The 17,171-nt window shown below is 41.8% G+C and overlaps 1 protein-coding gene across 2 annotated transcripts in view; it reads left to right on the top strand.

Moving 5' to 3' along the window:
• FYN (FYN proto-oncogene, Src family tyrosine kinase) overlaps nucleotides 1-17,171 on the top strand; it is a 167,429-nt gene that overhangs the window by 50,528 nt on the left and 99,730 nt on the right. For both annotated transcript variants that reach the window (XM_019537928.1, XM_019537927.1), the window contains exon 2: nucleotides 5,678-5,750. The gene's annotated coding sequence lies outside the window, so the exon portion shown is untranslated. The remainder of the gene's footprint in view (nucleotides 1-5,677; nucleotides 5,751-17,171) is intronic.

Raw genomic sequence — 17,171 nt, 5'->3', positions numbered from 1 at the left:
CTTCTTGTGTGCATGGTGGATCACAGCCCTGCTGGCCCTCAAACCACATCAGGAGTTCCATGAACCTCCATCACTTAATCTTGAATGTTGCTTCTTCCTAAGATCATGAAGCTTGAGCATGCATTGTGTACAGGGGGTGATTGCCAGCTCCTCACTCGCTCACAAACTGCTGGTAGTGCTGCATGTGCATGGCATGGTAATGAACCATGTGGGACCAGGAATTCCACTGTATGAGCAGCGTATGCATATGGCAGCAGCACAGTACCATGTGAGTGTTCAGTTTGGTGACTGACTCCTTGTACTGGACCTTATGACCTAGACAGTGCCTGAACGCTTTCTCGAAAGCAGACACCAGGCTACCCACCTCAGGGGACTGCATATGCCAGATGTCACCTTCTAGGGACAGAATGTGTGCATTGCAGATGATATGAACAGATTTGGGCAGTATTCCTTGGAGCACATCGGAGAAAGCCTTGCACGTGTCAAACAGGAATGCTGAAATCTTGTTAAAGTTGACACCGTAGCTGACAATTACCTTTTATGATTGCTTTGGATACGGTAAAAAACTGACATATGTGAGGTGGACTGACCCAATTTGAAACACAAGCATGTCCCAGTTGATCCAGCTGTCTGGTACAAATAAAATGCACAGCACATAGTTGTTCTTAGGGTCAGTGGCTTCGTCAGCCACAGTGGAAAAGGAATGAGGCAGCCTTCGTGGACTGTATATGTGAAGCAGTCGCTGCAGGGAGATGATTCTGGCGCAGTTTGTTGGACATGGAAAACTGCCAGCATTTGGCACATTTTGTTTTAGGTAGTCCCTTAACTTCAGGTGATCAAATTTCTCCAGCAGGATATTCACTGCAGTGAAAGCCTCCACAAGGGAAAATGCTGCCCCTTGACTTGCCAAGCTGCTTTCTGTGGTCCTTTTAAATAGGGAGGACACGGTCACTTGCTTCTTGGTCTGACCTTCAGACTCTGCAGCAGCCTTCTTCTTTGCCTTCCTTGGACTCCAAGTGACAATCGATGGATGTGCCCAGGAAAACCAGCAGTTACGTTGCAGGAGGTACAGAACAGTCCACCTCTGTCTGCATGCAAGGTCTCTGCAGGATGCTGTCTTGTATGGTCCACTGCTGAAATGTATTTGGTGACCTTGGAAGACTTCTTTGTGTTCATCTCTTCTCTTTCTTAGGCTGGAGTGAGTATGCATGCTGCAGGAACATGCCTGTGGGTGCTTTAAAAGCCAGCATCAAAACCCTCCCATCTTCCCTGACTGGCTTCTGGACTGAGCCTACATTGGGGGCTCCGCCTCCAATCTGCTCCTCCTTCCCCCTCTGCTTCAGGATGCCAGGGCTTCTCGCCCTTTTCTGTTAAAATTTCAAATTCTGTTGGCCCCTAAATATACTTGGCTGAAATTGAGGGACAAATAATGATGATTCCCATGAAACAGGAATTGTATGAAATAGCACAGGGTAATATGTAGTTGGTATAGCCATCACCAAATTCTGTATTTGTATAAAACAGGTTAGTATCCATCTGAAATTTGACATTTATACCAGATTCACATACATCACAAGTAAAACAGGTTGGGAATTTATTTTAGCGAATTTTCTTTGTTTTTGTAAAGAATACTGGTTTTTTGTTAAGACCAAAGCTATTCATCAACAGGGTTGGTTTTGATGCTGTTCTGTCCTTTACTGTTGAGAATTTGAAAATTGTTGAAATGAAATTTGGGGCTTGTGAAGATACGTTTTACTTTATATAGTTTAATTTCTAAAAAGTTAGAAGAATAAAATTGAATGTTTTGAAATGTTTGTATTTTGGTTATTCTGAACCAAAAGATTTTCTTTGGTACCTTTTTTTCATTGCAATTTGGGGGAATTAAAAAAAAAAACAACCTTTCATTCTTTACATACCTCTGATTTGAAAACAGAATCCTGGATCTTAAGCTGTTCTAGCCCTAGCCATCCCCTTGAGGCTAAGGCTAAAAGCATTTGTTTGAGAAGATTTTCAGCAAAAAGCATCACTTCCCCTGCCCTCTTCCAAAGTCCTGTTTCAGTGAAAACCCGAAACCTACATTTTAGATATTCTCTGTTTGAAATTTATTTAGAGTGTTTAGCAAACCCCAAAACTCCTGAAAAAAATCTTTTGTTCCCTTTTCTCATTGAAACTGTTGATGGAAACAAAATACATAATTTAAGTAGTTCTACCTTTAGCATTGTGTGTGGGGAAGGAGGTTCTCTCTCAGTGACAGATCCTGTTTTCAAGCAGTTATCATCATCTCTCCCTCCATCTCACAAGATCTGTTTTTCTTAAAGGTGGTAATCAGAAGTTAGAGATGATTTAACAGCTTCCAAAGCCTACTTGCATTTGTCTTTAAACCATTTTTTTTAATGAGTGAAGTAGAGAGAAGAATTATGAAACAGACATCTGTGCTGACACTACTAACTATACCCTCAAGTAGACTCCAAGCTTAAATTACCAAAAACTAAAATTTTACCAATATAATGTAGGAGTTCTTCTGTTCAATTAGCCTGCCAGAGGTTTTGAATCTCTGTCTAGCATTCTCTTGCTTTGTATAACAAGTACTGCTACTTTTCCTGTATAAGAAATGCATCTCTTCTCTCCAAACCTCATGCTTCCTCTAACCCAAGAGGCAGGTGTTAATGTTAGTTTAATTTTAGAAGATGGTGCAAACCCCTGTGGTATTATTTGTGGATTTTTAGGATGTGCAAGCTAGAGTAAATTGTTTCACTCTCTTAAGGGCCATTTGAAGTTATCTGAGATTTACCACATATGGCCAAACAAAAGCATGGGTGTGCTTTATGCATGCTCCGGGGTGGAGGGGCGTTTTAATTAGAGTGGCTCTCAGAGCCATTTTAATTAAAGTGCCCTTAGTGTCACATGTATTCAACGTCCTGTGCTTCAAAGTGTGGTGGTGGGAGGTACTTCAACTAAAGCTCAGGATAGTAATAATGAGCTTTAGTTAAAGTGCCCCCACTGCCATTTTGAAGCGTGGGAACCCTGAATACATATGATGCAAAGTCTGCTGGAGAACGCTACTTAGCACGCTTCAGTGGACTCGATTAATTGAGTCTGCTTCGACATGTGCTGATTAGCAGACATCCAGCATGTGTGTAGGTGCCCCATGTGTCTGGTTTGTGTCCCAGCTTCCCTGAACTGTGTCCTCACTACCTTTTTTGCTGTATATTTCCCCTGAGAAGTTTAAAGTATAAATGCTGTATGTAGTGCTTGAACTTCATTTCAGGATTTAGTGAGAATTCTGAATGTCATAACACACCCCAGGAAGTGATGATGAGTTTCTCTTGCATAGCTGACTAATGATATAAGAGCACATAAGCCAGAAGTGCAAAATTCCCCCTTTGGTTGTTTAACTCATTCACTAGGGAGCTAGAAAAAGTGTCCTGGCTTTAAAAATAGCCGTCTCATACATCTGAATTTGGGACACTTGCTGTTCAAGAACCTGGTTCCTCTTTTAATTATTCTATCTGAACATGCTACCCAAGTTGTTCAAACACAAAAGTAGACTTCCTTGATTTAATTTTTTTTCTTTCTAGCCCAAACTCCTGGCAGATAGAAAAGATGATGTTGATACCAGAGTAAAAAGTCCCTTTCTGAGACTTCCTGCCTTTTTTAACTATCTTCACAAACTGTGCCTATGTTAAATTAAATCTTCCTTTTTTATTCTTCAGTATGGTTAGATGAGTGGTTTTGAACCTGTGGTACATGGATTTCCGGGAGTCCAAAGACTATGTCTAAGGGGCCCACCAAAGATGACTATATTTAATCAAAACTGTGTAAACATCCACACTTATAATTCAAAAGGTTCCACTCCTCTATTGGAAAATTTGTAGGAGTCTGCAAATGAAAAAGTTTGAAAACCAGTGATCTAGGCTTTATTCACAACCATCAAGCAAATAAATGACCTCTTTTCCTGATGCTTTATTTTCATGTTCCATAACAAGCGTTGTTGATATTTTTGAGGGTATACTTTCTACTAGATATGTGTGCACCGCTGACCTGGGTTCTTAAGCTTCATCCATACTCTGGTTTATAACCCCATGGAATATAACTTCAGGATGAAAAACGAATTCATTTATCACTTACTTTTACTAATGAGGTTTTCTCTTACTATATAATCTTCAGTGACTTGGGTGTAGAGGTGATCAAAGAATCTAATCCAAAAAGGTACCCCAGTCAAGGAAACCATCTCTGCATCTTCTCCTGTCTATAAGTATGCTATGACTTCAGGAAGAAAGCCAGTCTAAAGATCTACCAGGTCTGGAGTCTGATTACAAAGCTCTTTGTTTAATAATCCCTGCACAAAAATTTCTGTGCAACATTGTAAAATTATTTAGTGATGATTAACTCCATAGATGCCTCTCTCCAGGAAAACCCAGTCCCATACTCAGTCCTAGAAAACTCCATATGTGGGCTGCAAACTCAACATGTATTCACTTTTTTAAACCTTTTATAAAGCATTTTCCATATGCTTTGTATGTTAGATCAGATCCTTCTAACAAAGCAATTGTTTATCAAAATTCACGTAATCAATGTCTTCAAAACACACATACTTACAAGTCCTTCTGCTTAATGAGCGAGTCAGCAAGCTTACTTTTCTCCATTTCAGACCCATTCTCATTACTGCAAACCTATTCTAAAGGTCATTGTCTTAGTTCCATGTTCCCCCTGCACCAATTTGACAGAGACAGATGTGTATTTTACTCCACTTCCTGAACGATTAGGCACTGTTGACACAGCCCTTACTTTTCCCCAGCCTCTAGTTCCTGCCTATCTTCTTTCTCCCTCTTCCTTCCCCCTTTTCCCCTTCCCACCAAGCCTGTGCTCCAACAAAAGTATGGCTTCTCTCCTTCAGCAATTTAAAAAAAATGTTTTGATGTTATTGCTGGTCTGCACTCCAAGAGTCACTCTGTCTAAGGATTTAGCCTGAGGGGGAAATGGGAGTAACAGTCATCTGAAATTTATTTGGTATCTGTAAAAAAAAAAAAACAAAAAACAACAACAACAACAACAACACAACAACAAAAAACCCCAAAAAACACAACAACAACAACAACAAAACCAAAAAAAAAAGTGGCATTTGTCCATTTTACTCTATATATTTTTCAAATTGTCTCTCTGAAGCATACTGTATGGGATATTATTAGTATCCTGTCTTTACCTTATTAGTTGCATGATATCTTGCATACAAAGACTTATAATGTTCTGGATATATGTATATTTTTTTCCTTTCTTTTATGTGGGTTTCAAAATAAGAACGGGCAACGGTTTCCGCAGTTCATCGTTTTCTTTGGTGACAAAAAGAGACCATCAGGCTAACTAGTTCTTTAGAGTGGGGTTTAAAATAATTGCATGGCTCCTGGTACCTGTTGCATATTTTTTACCCAAGTGAAAATTGAGTAACCAGCATAACACTGCAAGTGATGTGTCTGAGCAGGTCTGAAGATATCCTGGACTTGTTTTAACATTTTGCATGAGAAGTTGATTTATTTCAGTAATGAGTTATGAAGGATCAAATCTAATTATCTTTTTCCTAAAAGTGTAAGGAGAAAGGGGAAGATTGATGGGTGCAAGTAGAAAAACTACTGGGATACAATTTGTATTATTCTAACCAGTTCTTATTTTTTCTTTGCAGGGCTTGTTCTATAGCTGTTTCTGAAGAAATGTGGTGAACATTAAACTTACGGTAGTCAGGGGGGAACATTTTGGTAAGTGCTTCCTTTATTTCTCTCCACAATCATCGCTGTGACAAAAAAGCAATGTTTCAACCACTTCTTTTCAGTTTGAATTGCATTTAGCTTGAGGAAAATACACTTTCACAAAGGCACAGTCAATAACATTAAATTATGTTTTTTTTCCCCTCTACTTGTTTCAGTATGGAGACTTTCTTTCAGGGGATGAGGAGAAGATAAAAGAAAACATGCTGGGCCTTATGGCAAGGATAGCTATGGCACTTGATAGTTTAATTTGCTCAATGGCTTCTGCTTATTATGTTGTAGCTGTTCTGTAGTACTCAAGCTGCCAAGGTAAAACCAAGAGCAGAGAGGATTACAAGAACCTGGCTTTTAAAAAATGCATGATAATAAGGGAGAAAATTAGTACTAAATTCAAGCAGAGATAGCATATTACTTCTGAAAGCCAATCTTTGCAGTCATTATTCTTTCATGTTCTTTTAAATAATCTATATCTAAAATGTCTGCCTTGAATTTTTACTTCTTCTAGCCACAGATGTTGCTTTTTTAATACTTACCCTGTTACATAAATTCCATGTTCAGGCCTTACAGGTTTCCTCAGCCGTGGGACACTGTTGTATAACAGTCTTGCTTGGAGACGGAGTGGATGGGATTTGAAAGCTGGGAAGCAAAATGTCAGTATGCTATATTGTGGCCTATCCTCAACAAAAAGAAAGGACAGAAGTAATGTAATAGAGGTCTAGGAGGACTTGTAAATAAGTCTTTGCAGCTGGAATGATTTTGTGCCAGACTTTTTGCAGGGCAGGGAGGGGTTTGAGGGGACAAGCGTATTCCAGTTGGATTTTCCTGGTGTATTGTGTGTTGAGAGGGGGAGTTGCACTGATGAGTGGCTTTGAATGGAAGCAGCTCTTGAAGCTGCAAAGTTCTGGCAGCTCCAGAATACCCAGCCTCTCTGGAATGCAGAAGCAAGGTTTCAGGCAGCCCCCCTGCCCTACACGCACAGTTAGGCACTCCCAGTCAGGGTACCACCACACAGATTGAAATAAAGTGGATGCGTCTTTATGTTCAGGAATTTATATAAAGAATTTATTTACAGCAAAGTAGGTAGTCTTATTACTGATCTCACAAGGATCTGGGGCATAGCCTTGTTGCTCTCATTCTGCACCAGTTACTGCCGCCTCCCCCAGACTATCCTAGGATGTCACATTTCTTGGACACTGTGTTTCAAGGAAGACTTACTTTGTCACACAGTTGGTTATGTCTCTGCAGAAATCTTTTTCTTTACATTTTGCCTTCCATAAATAGACTGTGTGTCTTATTTTGGGTGCATGTGGTATGTGAGAAAATACAGTAAAAGAAATATCACCAGTAGAAACTTTTTAAGTTTCTTTGAATTTGAGAAGTATGAGCGGTCGCTTACTGAGTTTTGGCAAGCCATCGAGGGCCACGTGACAGGCAGCTGGGGACAGATAAATATTAATTTTCTAAATTTTTTAGGGGCCCTGCAGGCTGGATAGAATGGCCTGGCAGGTCACATCCAGCCTGTGGGCTGCATTTTGCCCATTCCTGATGTACCTTGTTTTTTAGACAGCAAAATGTAGAGAAAAGATTTTTCCCAGAGTCATGGCCTACTGTGACATAGAGTAAGTCCTCCTAGAAACTGAAAGTGTCCAGGAAGCGTGGCTTCACAGGAGACATCTGAGTAGTCTGGGTGAGGCAACAGGAGCTTCCCAGGACAGCAACAAGGCTAGGCCCCAGACCCTTGCAAGGGCAGCAACAAAATTGTTACTTTACAGTAAATTGTGTTTTATGTAAGTTCCTATATATAATAAGTAATGTTTCTACACCACAAGCTTCATGAATGCTACAGTCTCCATGCAGCAGCCCACTTGCCCTAAACCAGATTAACTGCTGCTTCAAGCACAAGCTACAGTGCTCAGCCAATAGCTAGGGCTGTGAGAGGGTTAGCAAAGGACTCTGCCCCGTCTGCTTGCTGAGGCTAGGGACAAGAGGCAGCCATCTTGGCAGCCTTTAGAGCATAGTGTCTGCATGCTTCTTTTCCAGTTAAGATGTGTGCCCCTATTTTGAATGGCTGATTTTGGGGGGAAAGGTGGGCATAGTATGCAAGTAAATGTGGTAGTTCCCAAAAAATCACCTGAAAAAAGATGTTCAGAAGAGGAAATGGGCTTAGTCTGGCAAAAGTTATACGCAACCAGAAACTTAGAGTGAGATGTGCCAGGCAATCTCAGTAGGGAATGACCAGCCCTCCATATAGTAAGGTGTGTAACTATTGTTGTGGAGAACATCATAGAAAAGCCTGCAGGCTGGAGTTGAAACCTTTTGTTCAATGCATGGTTTGGGTGGCATGAGAACACTGTATATAGATAATAAGGATGATTAATTAGGGGTAGTGAACAGGCTGCCACCTTAAACGCAAGGAGGCAGGTTTTTGTAATATATGATAACATGCTGAAGACTACTTGTAGCTACGCAGAAGAACAGATAAAAGGCAGCTATAAATTTGTCACTTCTTGCCATTTGAGTGCTCCATTTCATAAATTACATCCTTAGCATAAGTTTAATTTTAGAGGTGTACATTCTTATAATTCACTCAACATGAAGTCTGCTTAACATGAATCATGAATTTTTGACAGATAAATGCAATCATCTTCAGTGGGCTTTTTTTTAAGATTCTTTTACAGTCCAATACAACTGAAGTTACAGAAACTAGATTAAAGGCAATAAACATTAGTTTGTGATATAGAACACTGTAACGAAAAGGTTTACTTAATTACGGGATTTATTTCAAGAGATTAGTGGTGCCGTTTGTGCAACTTATTTTAAGATTCACAAACCTTGCATCTGGCCTAGAAATAACTGCAGTAAGGGCGTGGTGTATATGTATGGGCACAAATATTCTTCACTACATTACTCGCTAAGTTTAAGCCACTGCTACATTAGTTCAGCTTTGTTACTGTCTGTCTCTAATCTCTTCATTTGGCATGAGAACTATGAAAATGTATTCAGGAGAGCAGGATAAGGAAGGAGAGAGATCTCATTACAGCTGACCGACACTGAATATTTTTGGACATTGAGCTGTTTATTTTAATCAGTTTTCTGCCCTCAAAGATAAATAAAAATGTGGGACAGGGTTCAGACTGACCAGGAAGAGTGACAGAAAAAGACTTTGAAGATCATATGTTAATAAGCTTTTCAACATGTCTTCAAAGATGTGTCATTACATACCTTTTAAATAAATTAATGGGCAGGTCTTGTCCCACCCTATGAGCTGAGCTAGATTCCTGCCTACTATATCATTCTCTCAAGCAGTTAAAGCTAGAAGTACTATAGGGAGTGTTCTTTGTCACTCTGCTGTAGACCCCTGTTGCTAAACAAGGAGCAGCTTTCATGGCCTTTGAAGGCTGTCCCATGCAGACTACATCAGATGACAATGGTCATAATAAGGCTGGGGATTGAGAGGAAGAATCCGCTGATGTTTAAGTTGCTAATTGGATGTGAATCCTCACTATAATAACCATGTAGTGCATATTTCTAAAGAGTATGTATTTATGCTACATGTATCATCATGGAATTAACTACATTATTTATGTAGTCAGCTAAAATTGCCTTTTGTCTCTGTGATCTGTACACCTACCCCCTGCCCACCTAACCTTGTAAGTCTCTTTACCAGATTTTCTACCATCACCCTTTTAAACAAAATAACTGTGCATAAAAAAAACCCATCAGACAAATGTCATTCTTTTCCAAACTGCATGGTAGCCTGAGTTTGAAAATCACCAAGGCTTGGAATTTACTACATGCCAACTTGATCTAACGCCCAAAATAACTAAATCTAAGAACCAGTGACAGGTATAGAATGAAATAACAATGCATGGTCTGTTTAGACTTTAAATAGCATTCAAGAATCAAGAAGCCACTTTTCCAGCAGCAAAGAGCATGCATCTAGCCTGAACAGATATTTCACCCCATATTCTCTTGTTGTTTTTAAGCATCTATTTTATATTTTCTTCATTCCATGCTATCTTTCCCCTCTTTGCTTCAGTCACTGTGATTCATGTGTGAAGTTCTACAGACTGAGGGATGAAATAATGAAATCTTGTTTGGCAATTTTCTAAAAACCTAATTTGATTTTTCAAGTCCTTGAATAAGATCTGAGATATCAAATATTGGGCACATCTACACGTCACCCTACATGTCTACATGTGATCATCAGCTATGATGACAGTGGCAAATTCTACCTATACACCCATGCATGGCACAGTAACCACCCATACTGTGCTAGGTACCAAAAGGAAGTATTGAAGCATAGCGCCATAGCAACATCACTGCACAGTAACGTGTAGATGCATCCATTGTCACTTTTTTGGTCCCTTATTCCTGTTAGGCCAGTTCCTGGTCATCCGGATATATTTTACTCACCTAGCTAAAATGCTAATTAAAATACATTTTTAGAACAGAAGTTGCCGTGTACCTTGTACAAAAAATTGTATATCAGGTGCATTTTCCTCTTCCTTCTCACCAGAAGTTGAAAGTTTATTTTCTTTCTATGAATCACAACATTAGCTCAAGACACAGATTATAGAAAAATAAACTGAGCTAAGGGTTGCATCAGAACAGCTATAACAATGACTGCTATTTGCTGATAGCCATGATTCGTGCAAATTCTTAATAGAGACGATGTTGATCTGTCTTGTCTTGCTACAATACTCCATTTTTTGCAGTAGCTTAAAAGTTATTCTCCTTTCTCTTATCATTACTTGGTTCTTTAGTTCTGCAGTCTTAAGGCACCTGCAGCCTACTTTTTCACTAATCATAGCAGGTGCATCTATGTGAGATGTTTACTGCACAATAGACTAATTAGGTGCACAGTAAACATCCCACATCTACATGTGCATCCCTATTAGGCTTGAGTAAACTAATATACTGTAGATGCTGCCCCAGCTGGCTGGAGCATGAGGATGTTTCAGTGCAAGGCCTGCCTGCTGGCTAGCTGCACACTGAAGCATCCTCGTGCTCCAGCCAACCCTCTCCTTAGCACCTTGAGCTGGGGGGAGCAGCCCTGGGCTGGCAGGCTGAGCCCTCTTCCAGCTGGGGCTGCTCTGACTCAGCTCAGCATGCTGCACTCCCAGGTACATGTGAAGATGCAGCCCCTGGGAGCAATAAACTCTGGAGCAATAAGCTCTAGGGTTTATTCACGCACCTTAGTTGCCTGTGAAAGCAAGCCCACTGATTGCTACCTGTTCTGTTTTTTCAGTATCCTCTCACATAAACTGCCCCTAAAAAAGTGTTTAAACTCCTATATACCCACTTTGCTGTTAGAGGGGGTGCTAACTGAATTTCAAGACTGAATCCTTAAAGTTGAATAGATCTCTCAATTTATGCCACATGTTGCCTAGACAACTGAGATATGATAGATACTTGTAGACTTCTCATAGGTTTTTGTCAGCTCTCTAAAGGTTTGCCTGATTCAGTCATATAATGGAACAGGAGGGAAAGTTGTGTAGATAAAATGGGATTTTTTTCTTGGAAAAAGAAGAAAAATCAGCTACAGGGGAATATGCAACATTTGCAACTACTTTTGAGTAGCCAGCCAGTGCTATTTTCATATCTGCTAAACACCCTTACAAAAGCCATCAATTCACTTGCATTTGTGCTTTTTTCTTTAAAGTTTGCTGTAATCACTGTTCTAAGTTTTGCTCTCTAACTTGCTCTAATTACGGAGAGAGGTTTGGTTTGAATATAACCGCTCATTCTCCTGCATATCATTAAATGTTGTTGAGAGATCAGCATGCCTGGTTGTAAATGATAGTCTGTTTTATTCTTTTTTTTTCTTTTCAGATTAGACCATTATAAACCAGAATTTCAGAGTTTTTCATCTAAAATGAAAGAGATGGTTATTCAAAGCAAGAGAAGCATACTTCAGTCCTTTCAAAAAAATAAATACTTTGCTCAGTGACACTTTGGCATAGAATCAAACTTGAAACAGGAGCCTATTATCGTTATTTAATTTGTACTATGTTGGTGCCCAAAGTGTGTTAAGTGTTGTGTAGATGCATAGAAAAACAGTCTGCTGCTGAGACCCCATGTTTCAGAAGAGGGAATAGGCAATGCTGAGAGGGAAAAGGATGACTCTACAAACAAAGAGATCAGGAACTTGGACTGTTAGTTCTAGGGGTTACGTGAAATTCACACTAAAGTAGTTCCTTTATTATCCTTCCTTGCCCTTCCCTTTCTGGGTTATCGTTTATATTTTCTCACTTTTCCCTAAAGTCAGTCATTTAACCCTAAGACCTGCATGTGCATATATCCATATCTATAGATATATAGCATATATATATAGTGTGTGGGTGTGTGTACTGTATAATGCACTATATTTATAATATATTGTATCTATCTATCTATCACCTGCAGGTTTTATATCTATTTATATGCCATTCTCCTTTCCTCTTACCCTTTCCACCTTTAGTATACTCTTCTACTGATGATACTGATTGCTACCATACATTCTACATACATACACATGTATACTATCCTAGGCTACTCTTTGCTTTGTTGTGAGCACCATGGGATGGGCAGATATTGCAGTGGAGTTAAAGGCCTCCACGCTGAAAACCTGTGTGCGGTAAAACTGTGAAACGTGTATTTGCCCTTGGTACACATTCTGGCTTCCATTAGCTTCATCAGAAGGTGCATAAGGATTGATGGCTTTTTAAATGTTGGCTTTCTCTTCACATGAAAAACAATTGTGTAATCATGCTGCTAGTTGAATGAACAAAGAAGAAGTCATCCCTGACTAAGTTGTAATTTCTTACCTCCACCTCAGAATGCTTTGTTAAAAATATTCTGTGAAAAGCAGACTGATGCTATTCCCAGCATACCATGCACCAGACCACTGTCTTATTTCAACAAGAGATGGTTGCCATCTAAAGCTGCTTTACACTGCAAGCTGTCACTGTCTTACTGATTTAAGTATGACTGTCTTCATGGCTCCCTTTTCTTATTTATTTTGTTTTTAATTATTTTGCCTGTTTTGGGGCAAGTTAGCCAGTTAGGTTTTTTTCTCAGCTTTTGTCCGGGATGGGTTGTAGAAGTTTGTGGCTTCAAGCTCTCCCTGGAACTGTTTCCATTCTTCACAGGTCCTACAAATTCTTTAGTTCAAGGAGGTCACATATCTAGCCTAAGAGCCACAGGGTTCCTAGAGAGACCAGGAATTCTGGGAGTGGGGTGAGCAGGGGTGGGGCCTGCTGTTAGATTCCAGGTCCCACTGGCTGCAGGATTAGTGACAGCTGTGTTAATCCCTGCAGCTCCATGATGCCACTCATCCCACTACCAGAGATGGGTCCTGATCCAACCTCCAAGGAGCCCCATGGTCCAGATCTGGCTGGAAAGGAAGGAGCCAAGCAACTTTGATACTCCTCCTTTAGATCATATAGTCTGTACAAGAGTCATTCAGTGATGTTAAGGAAGTGATGTCAGTGCCATAGCTGATGTTTATTAGTACAGTTTTCTCAGGTTGGCAGCATTACAGCTGTTTATTGATAGACAGTTCCCCAGTGGCACTGAGCAGTATATCAGAAAACTTAACTTGCCCTTGCAAGGCTGGTTTGGTTAAAGAACCGGAAAGTCTAAAGACTCCTGGACTTTGCTTAGATTACCCTTTTTTCTCTAATTGTCTTCTTTTCTTTATGTTTGATCTTTTTAGACTGCTTTGTTCCTGTGTCATCCTTTCCAGTTTGGTTTATGACAGTAGACTCTAGAGACAGCATATTATCAGAGAAGATCACTAGGGCAAAACAACATGCATTTAAAAAAGTGAAATGGTGGTGGTTGTAGAATTTCTCTCTCCCTCCCCCCACCCCAAACACAGGTTCACACAGTGTTCAGGTAGTTTTGTTTATCGTGCTGACTAAAACCCTTGTGTTTACAGAAGTTGGGTGAAAAACTAGACAAACCACTAACCACATGTAATTTTGGTCATTGGAAGAGAAGCTCAAATACAGCGAAGCTATAACCTAGATCACTGCTTCTCAACTAGGATGTTGGGGGGGCAGAGCAGGCACCCAATGATATCACTGTTAGGTGTGCAAACGTAATGCATAAGATAGATCCAGAGTTTTCAAAGAGGAATCCATAGTGTCAAAGGCTAAGGACAGACACTCAAAAAGCCTGAGCCTGAATTGATTCAATCTTTGCAACTTAGTCTAACCTGGATAGGCTGAGTCAGTTTGTAACTGTACAGACATCCCAGAAATGCAGGCAGGCACATGCCTGCAGCAACTTAGGCTAAAAGCCGGGGAGGTACTAAAGCCGTCCTCCTTCCCTTCCACAGTGCTGAGCTGAGGAGGGCATGGTCAGGCCCCAGCAAAACGCTCTGATTAGGGAGAGGTTCCCCACTTCTAACCAGCCCAGCAGGGAATTGATAACACAGTGTTTATCATCCCTACTCAGTGTTTATCTGCCCATTAAGAAAACAATGGAGGAATATTTACCAGCTACCTGTTGATTCTGCCTTTGTCCCGTCTGCCACAGCAGAGCCAAAGCCAGCATGTGGTCTGCTAGCTCAGGGTTCTCAACCTTTTTTAATAAGTATACTCCAGCAGCGAGATGTGGAGTGGGATGAAGGGGGTGGAAGGAGGGTGGCACGCGATTGGATGCAGAGTGGCAGTATCCTGGGGTGGTTATGGCAGCAGCAGCCACCTTCGTGTGCAAACTCCCCCCCACCCCATCCATGTCTAACCAGTTGGGTGGCGCCTGTACAGCCCCCAGGGGTGCCGCTGACCTCTTCCCACCCCAGCCCTGCTCCTAGGAGGCAGTGTCATGGTGCAGTGGGTGGCAGCGCTCCGTCCCTGCCTGTGCATATGCCCTAGGGCCTTCCCTAGTTCCCCCAGGGGTATGCATACCCCCGTTTGACAGCCCCTGTGCTAGCTAATGTTGAGAGCTATCTGTGTAAGGCAGAGGGGATGGGGGGAGAAGAAGGAAGCCAGGCAGACTCCTGCAGTCTATGCTGAGCTCCAGCCAGGGATCAGAGGGGAGGAGCCAGCTCTGCTGTGGAGCAGAGACCCCCACCCATCCAAAGAGCATGTTGGGATGCTGGGGGAGTCTGGTGTAATTAATTAAACCAGCAAGGACAGACATTGCATAAACCAGTTTTAGCCAAATCAGTTGCATCTAATACTATGTTCAACCAGATTGATCTCAAACCAGTTTCAGCCATTTTCAAACTGATATATGTGCATTGAACATCTGTTCTGTTACAGATTTAAACCAGTTTTTGATCACTTAAACCAGTTTATGTGTAATGTCTGTCCCTAGCCAAAAACATCCTGACCTGTTGTGGTCTTTTGAGGTCTTTGGTCTTTGAGGTCTTTGCAACAGAAGAATTACTTCATTATATCTCTGTAATCAAATCAAGTGAAAACTAAGAGCTGGCATTTTCTAAGGCATGCCTTGAGCCTAACAAGGGTGAATCTGCTGAATCTGAGGGGTCCCCTGAGTCTGAAAAGTTTGAGAACCACTAACCTACATGCTGCAATTGTCTCCATTAGTGAATACAGTGCAACTTTCTGTAATTTGTACAAGGACAAAATACTTCTGATGTAGCGTAATGATCTAGACATCTTGAGGAAGACGTTGCAGTCCTTTCCTAAAAAGTTTGGTCGAGTCTATGCAAAGTAGAATTATTCAAAGAATTACTTATAAAAAAACATCTCTTACAGAGGCTTTTAGAGTAGCATTTTGAGATGTAGCATGTAAAGAGCAGAGCCAGGTTCCTGTGGATTATTTTGTATTTGAATCTGTATGACTATCACAGCGTAGTTCTAAACTGGATGGGCAAATTGCACATTTTAAGTGCCCTCCTAATCTGTCAGCTAGTTCTGTGAAAGTGTTTCCCAGGATTCTTAGTGTTTAGTGATGCATCATCTGCCAACCCAGATATAGTGGGGCTCACTGAAATGTGGTGAGACCCAACGCATGACTGGGCGGTGAATATCAAGGGCTATTGGCTGTACAGGAGGGACAGAACAGGGAGGAAAGGCGGTGGTGTGGTGCTCTACATTAAGGAGGAATACACATCCTCATCAAGTAGCACAGAGTCAGAGGAGGGGCACTCTGAAGTACTCTGGGTTAGAATACAAGGTAGTCGAGGAGAAAGAGACTTAATGGTGGACGTCTACTACAGACCACTCAACCAAGGTGAAGCACCAGACCAGGAATTCTTAAGTCAGCTCACGGAGGTGGTTAAGTCAAAGGACGTGGTCATCATGGGTGACCTGAACTTTCCAGACATCTGCTGGGAAGAGCAGTTAAACAGGTCTGACCGCTCACGTAGGTTCCTAGCCCAAATGCAGGACCTCCATCTAACCCAGGAGGTGCACATCCCCACCAGGGGAGATGCCTTGTTGGACCTGGTGCTGGCCATGGGTGATGACCTGGTGAGGGGGCTGTGGGTGCTCGACCACCTGGGCGACAGTGATCATCGCCTGCTGGAATTCACCATCCAGCGCAAGGTGGCAAAGGTCTGCAGGAAGGCAGCCGCCCTAGATTTCAGGAGGGTGGGCTTCAAGGAGCTAAGGCAAATAGTTGAGGAAGCACTGAGGTCCTGGAGGGGAGGGGAGCCAGGTGTCCAAGAGAGTTGTTGCTCCTTAAGGAGACGATCCTCCAAGCCCAAAGGGAGGTAATCCCAACACAGATCAAAGAGAGCAGGAGGGCACAAAAGCCCCCATGACTCACCAACAGCATCCAGGAATGTCTTCTTTCTAAAACGGAGGCCAATGGAAAGAAGGAAAGGGGTACACCCAATGGAAGGGAGTCCATCACCAGGGAGGACTATACTGCAGTTGCTTGGGGATTCAGGGGGGTGGTCAGGAAGGCCAAGGCAGAGATGATCTGGGAAGCTAGTCCCAGCTCCAAGGACAACAAAAAGTCCTTTTTTAAATACATAGGGGCAAAAAGAAGGTTCCAGGTAACGTGGGGCTCCTGCAAGACATGCTAGGGAATTTGGTCGTCATACCAGATGACAAAGCTAACGTATTTAACGACTTCTTTGTCTCCATTTTCCTGAGCAGGGACCAGATCAGCCCCTCCCACCGGGTCCCTCTAGGGTCCCAGGGGAGGCACACCTAGGCCAAGGGTCAGGGAGGATCTAGTCAGGGAACTTCTGGAAGGACTGGATGTATTCAAATCAGTTGGTCCAGATGATCTCCACCCCAGAGTGCTGAGGGGAATTAGCTGAGGTCATTGCAGGACCCCTGGCACGACTTTCTGAGTACTTGTGGTGTTCTGATGTGGTGCCAGAGGACCGGAAGAGGGCCAACATGGTTCCCATCTTCAAAAAATGGAGGAAGGAGGACCCAGGAAACTATAGGCCAGTTAGTCTTACCTCGATCCTGGGTAAGCTTTTTGAGAGAATTATTC

Source organism: Crocodylus porosus, unplaced genomic scaffold (assembly GCF_001723895.1).
Source record: "Crocodylus porosus isolate Cpor-Errol unplaced genomic scaffold, CroPor_comp1, whole genome shotgun sequence".
Classification (NCBI taxonomy): Eukaryota; Metazoa; Chordata; order Crocodylia; family Crocodylidae; genus Crocodylus; species Crocodylus porosus.
This window is presented reverse-complemented; position numbering and strand designations above follow the sequence as displayed.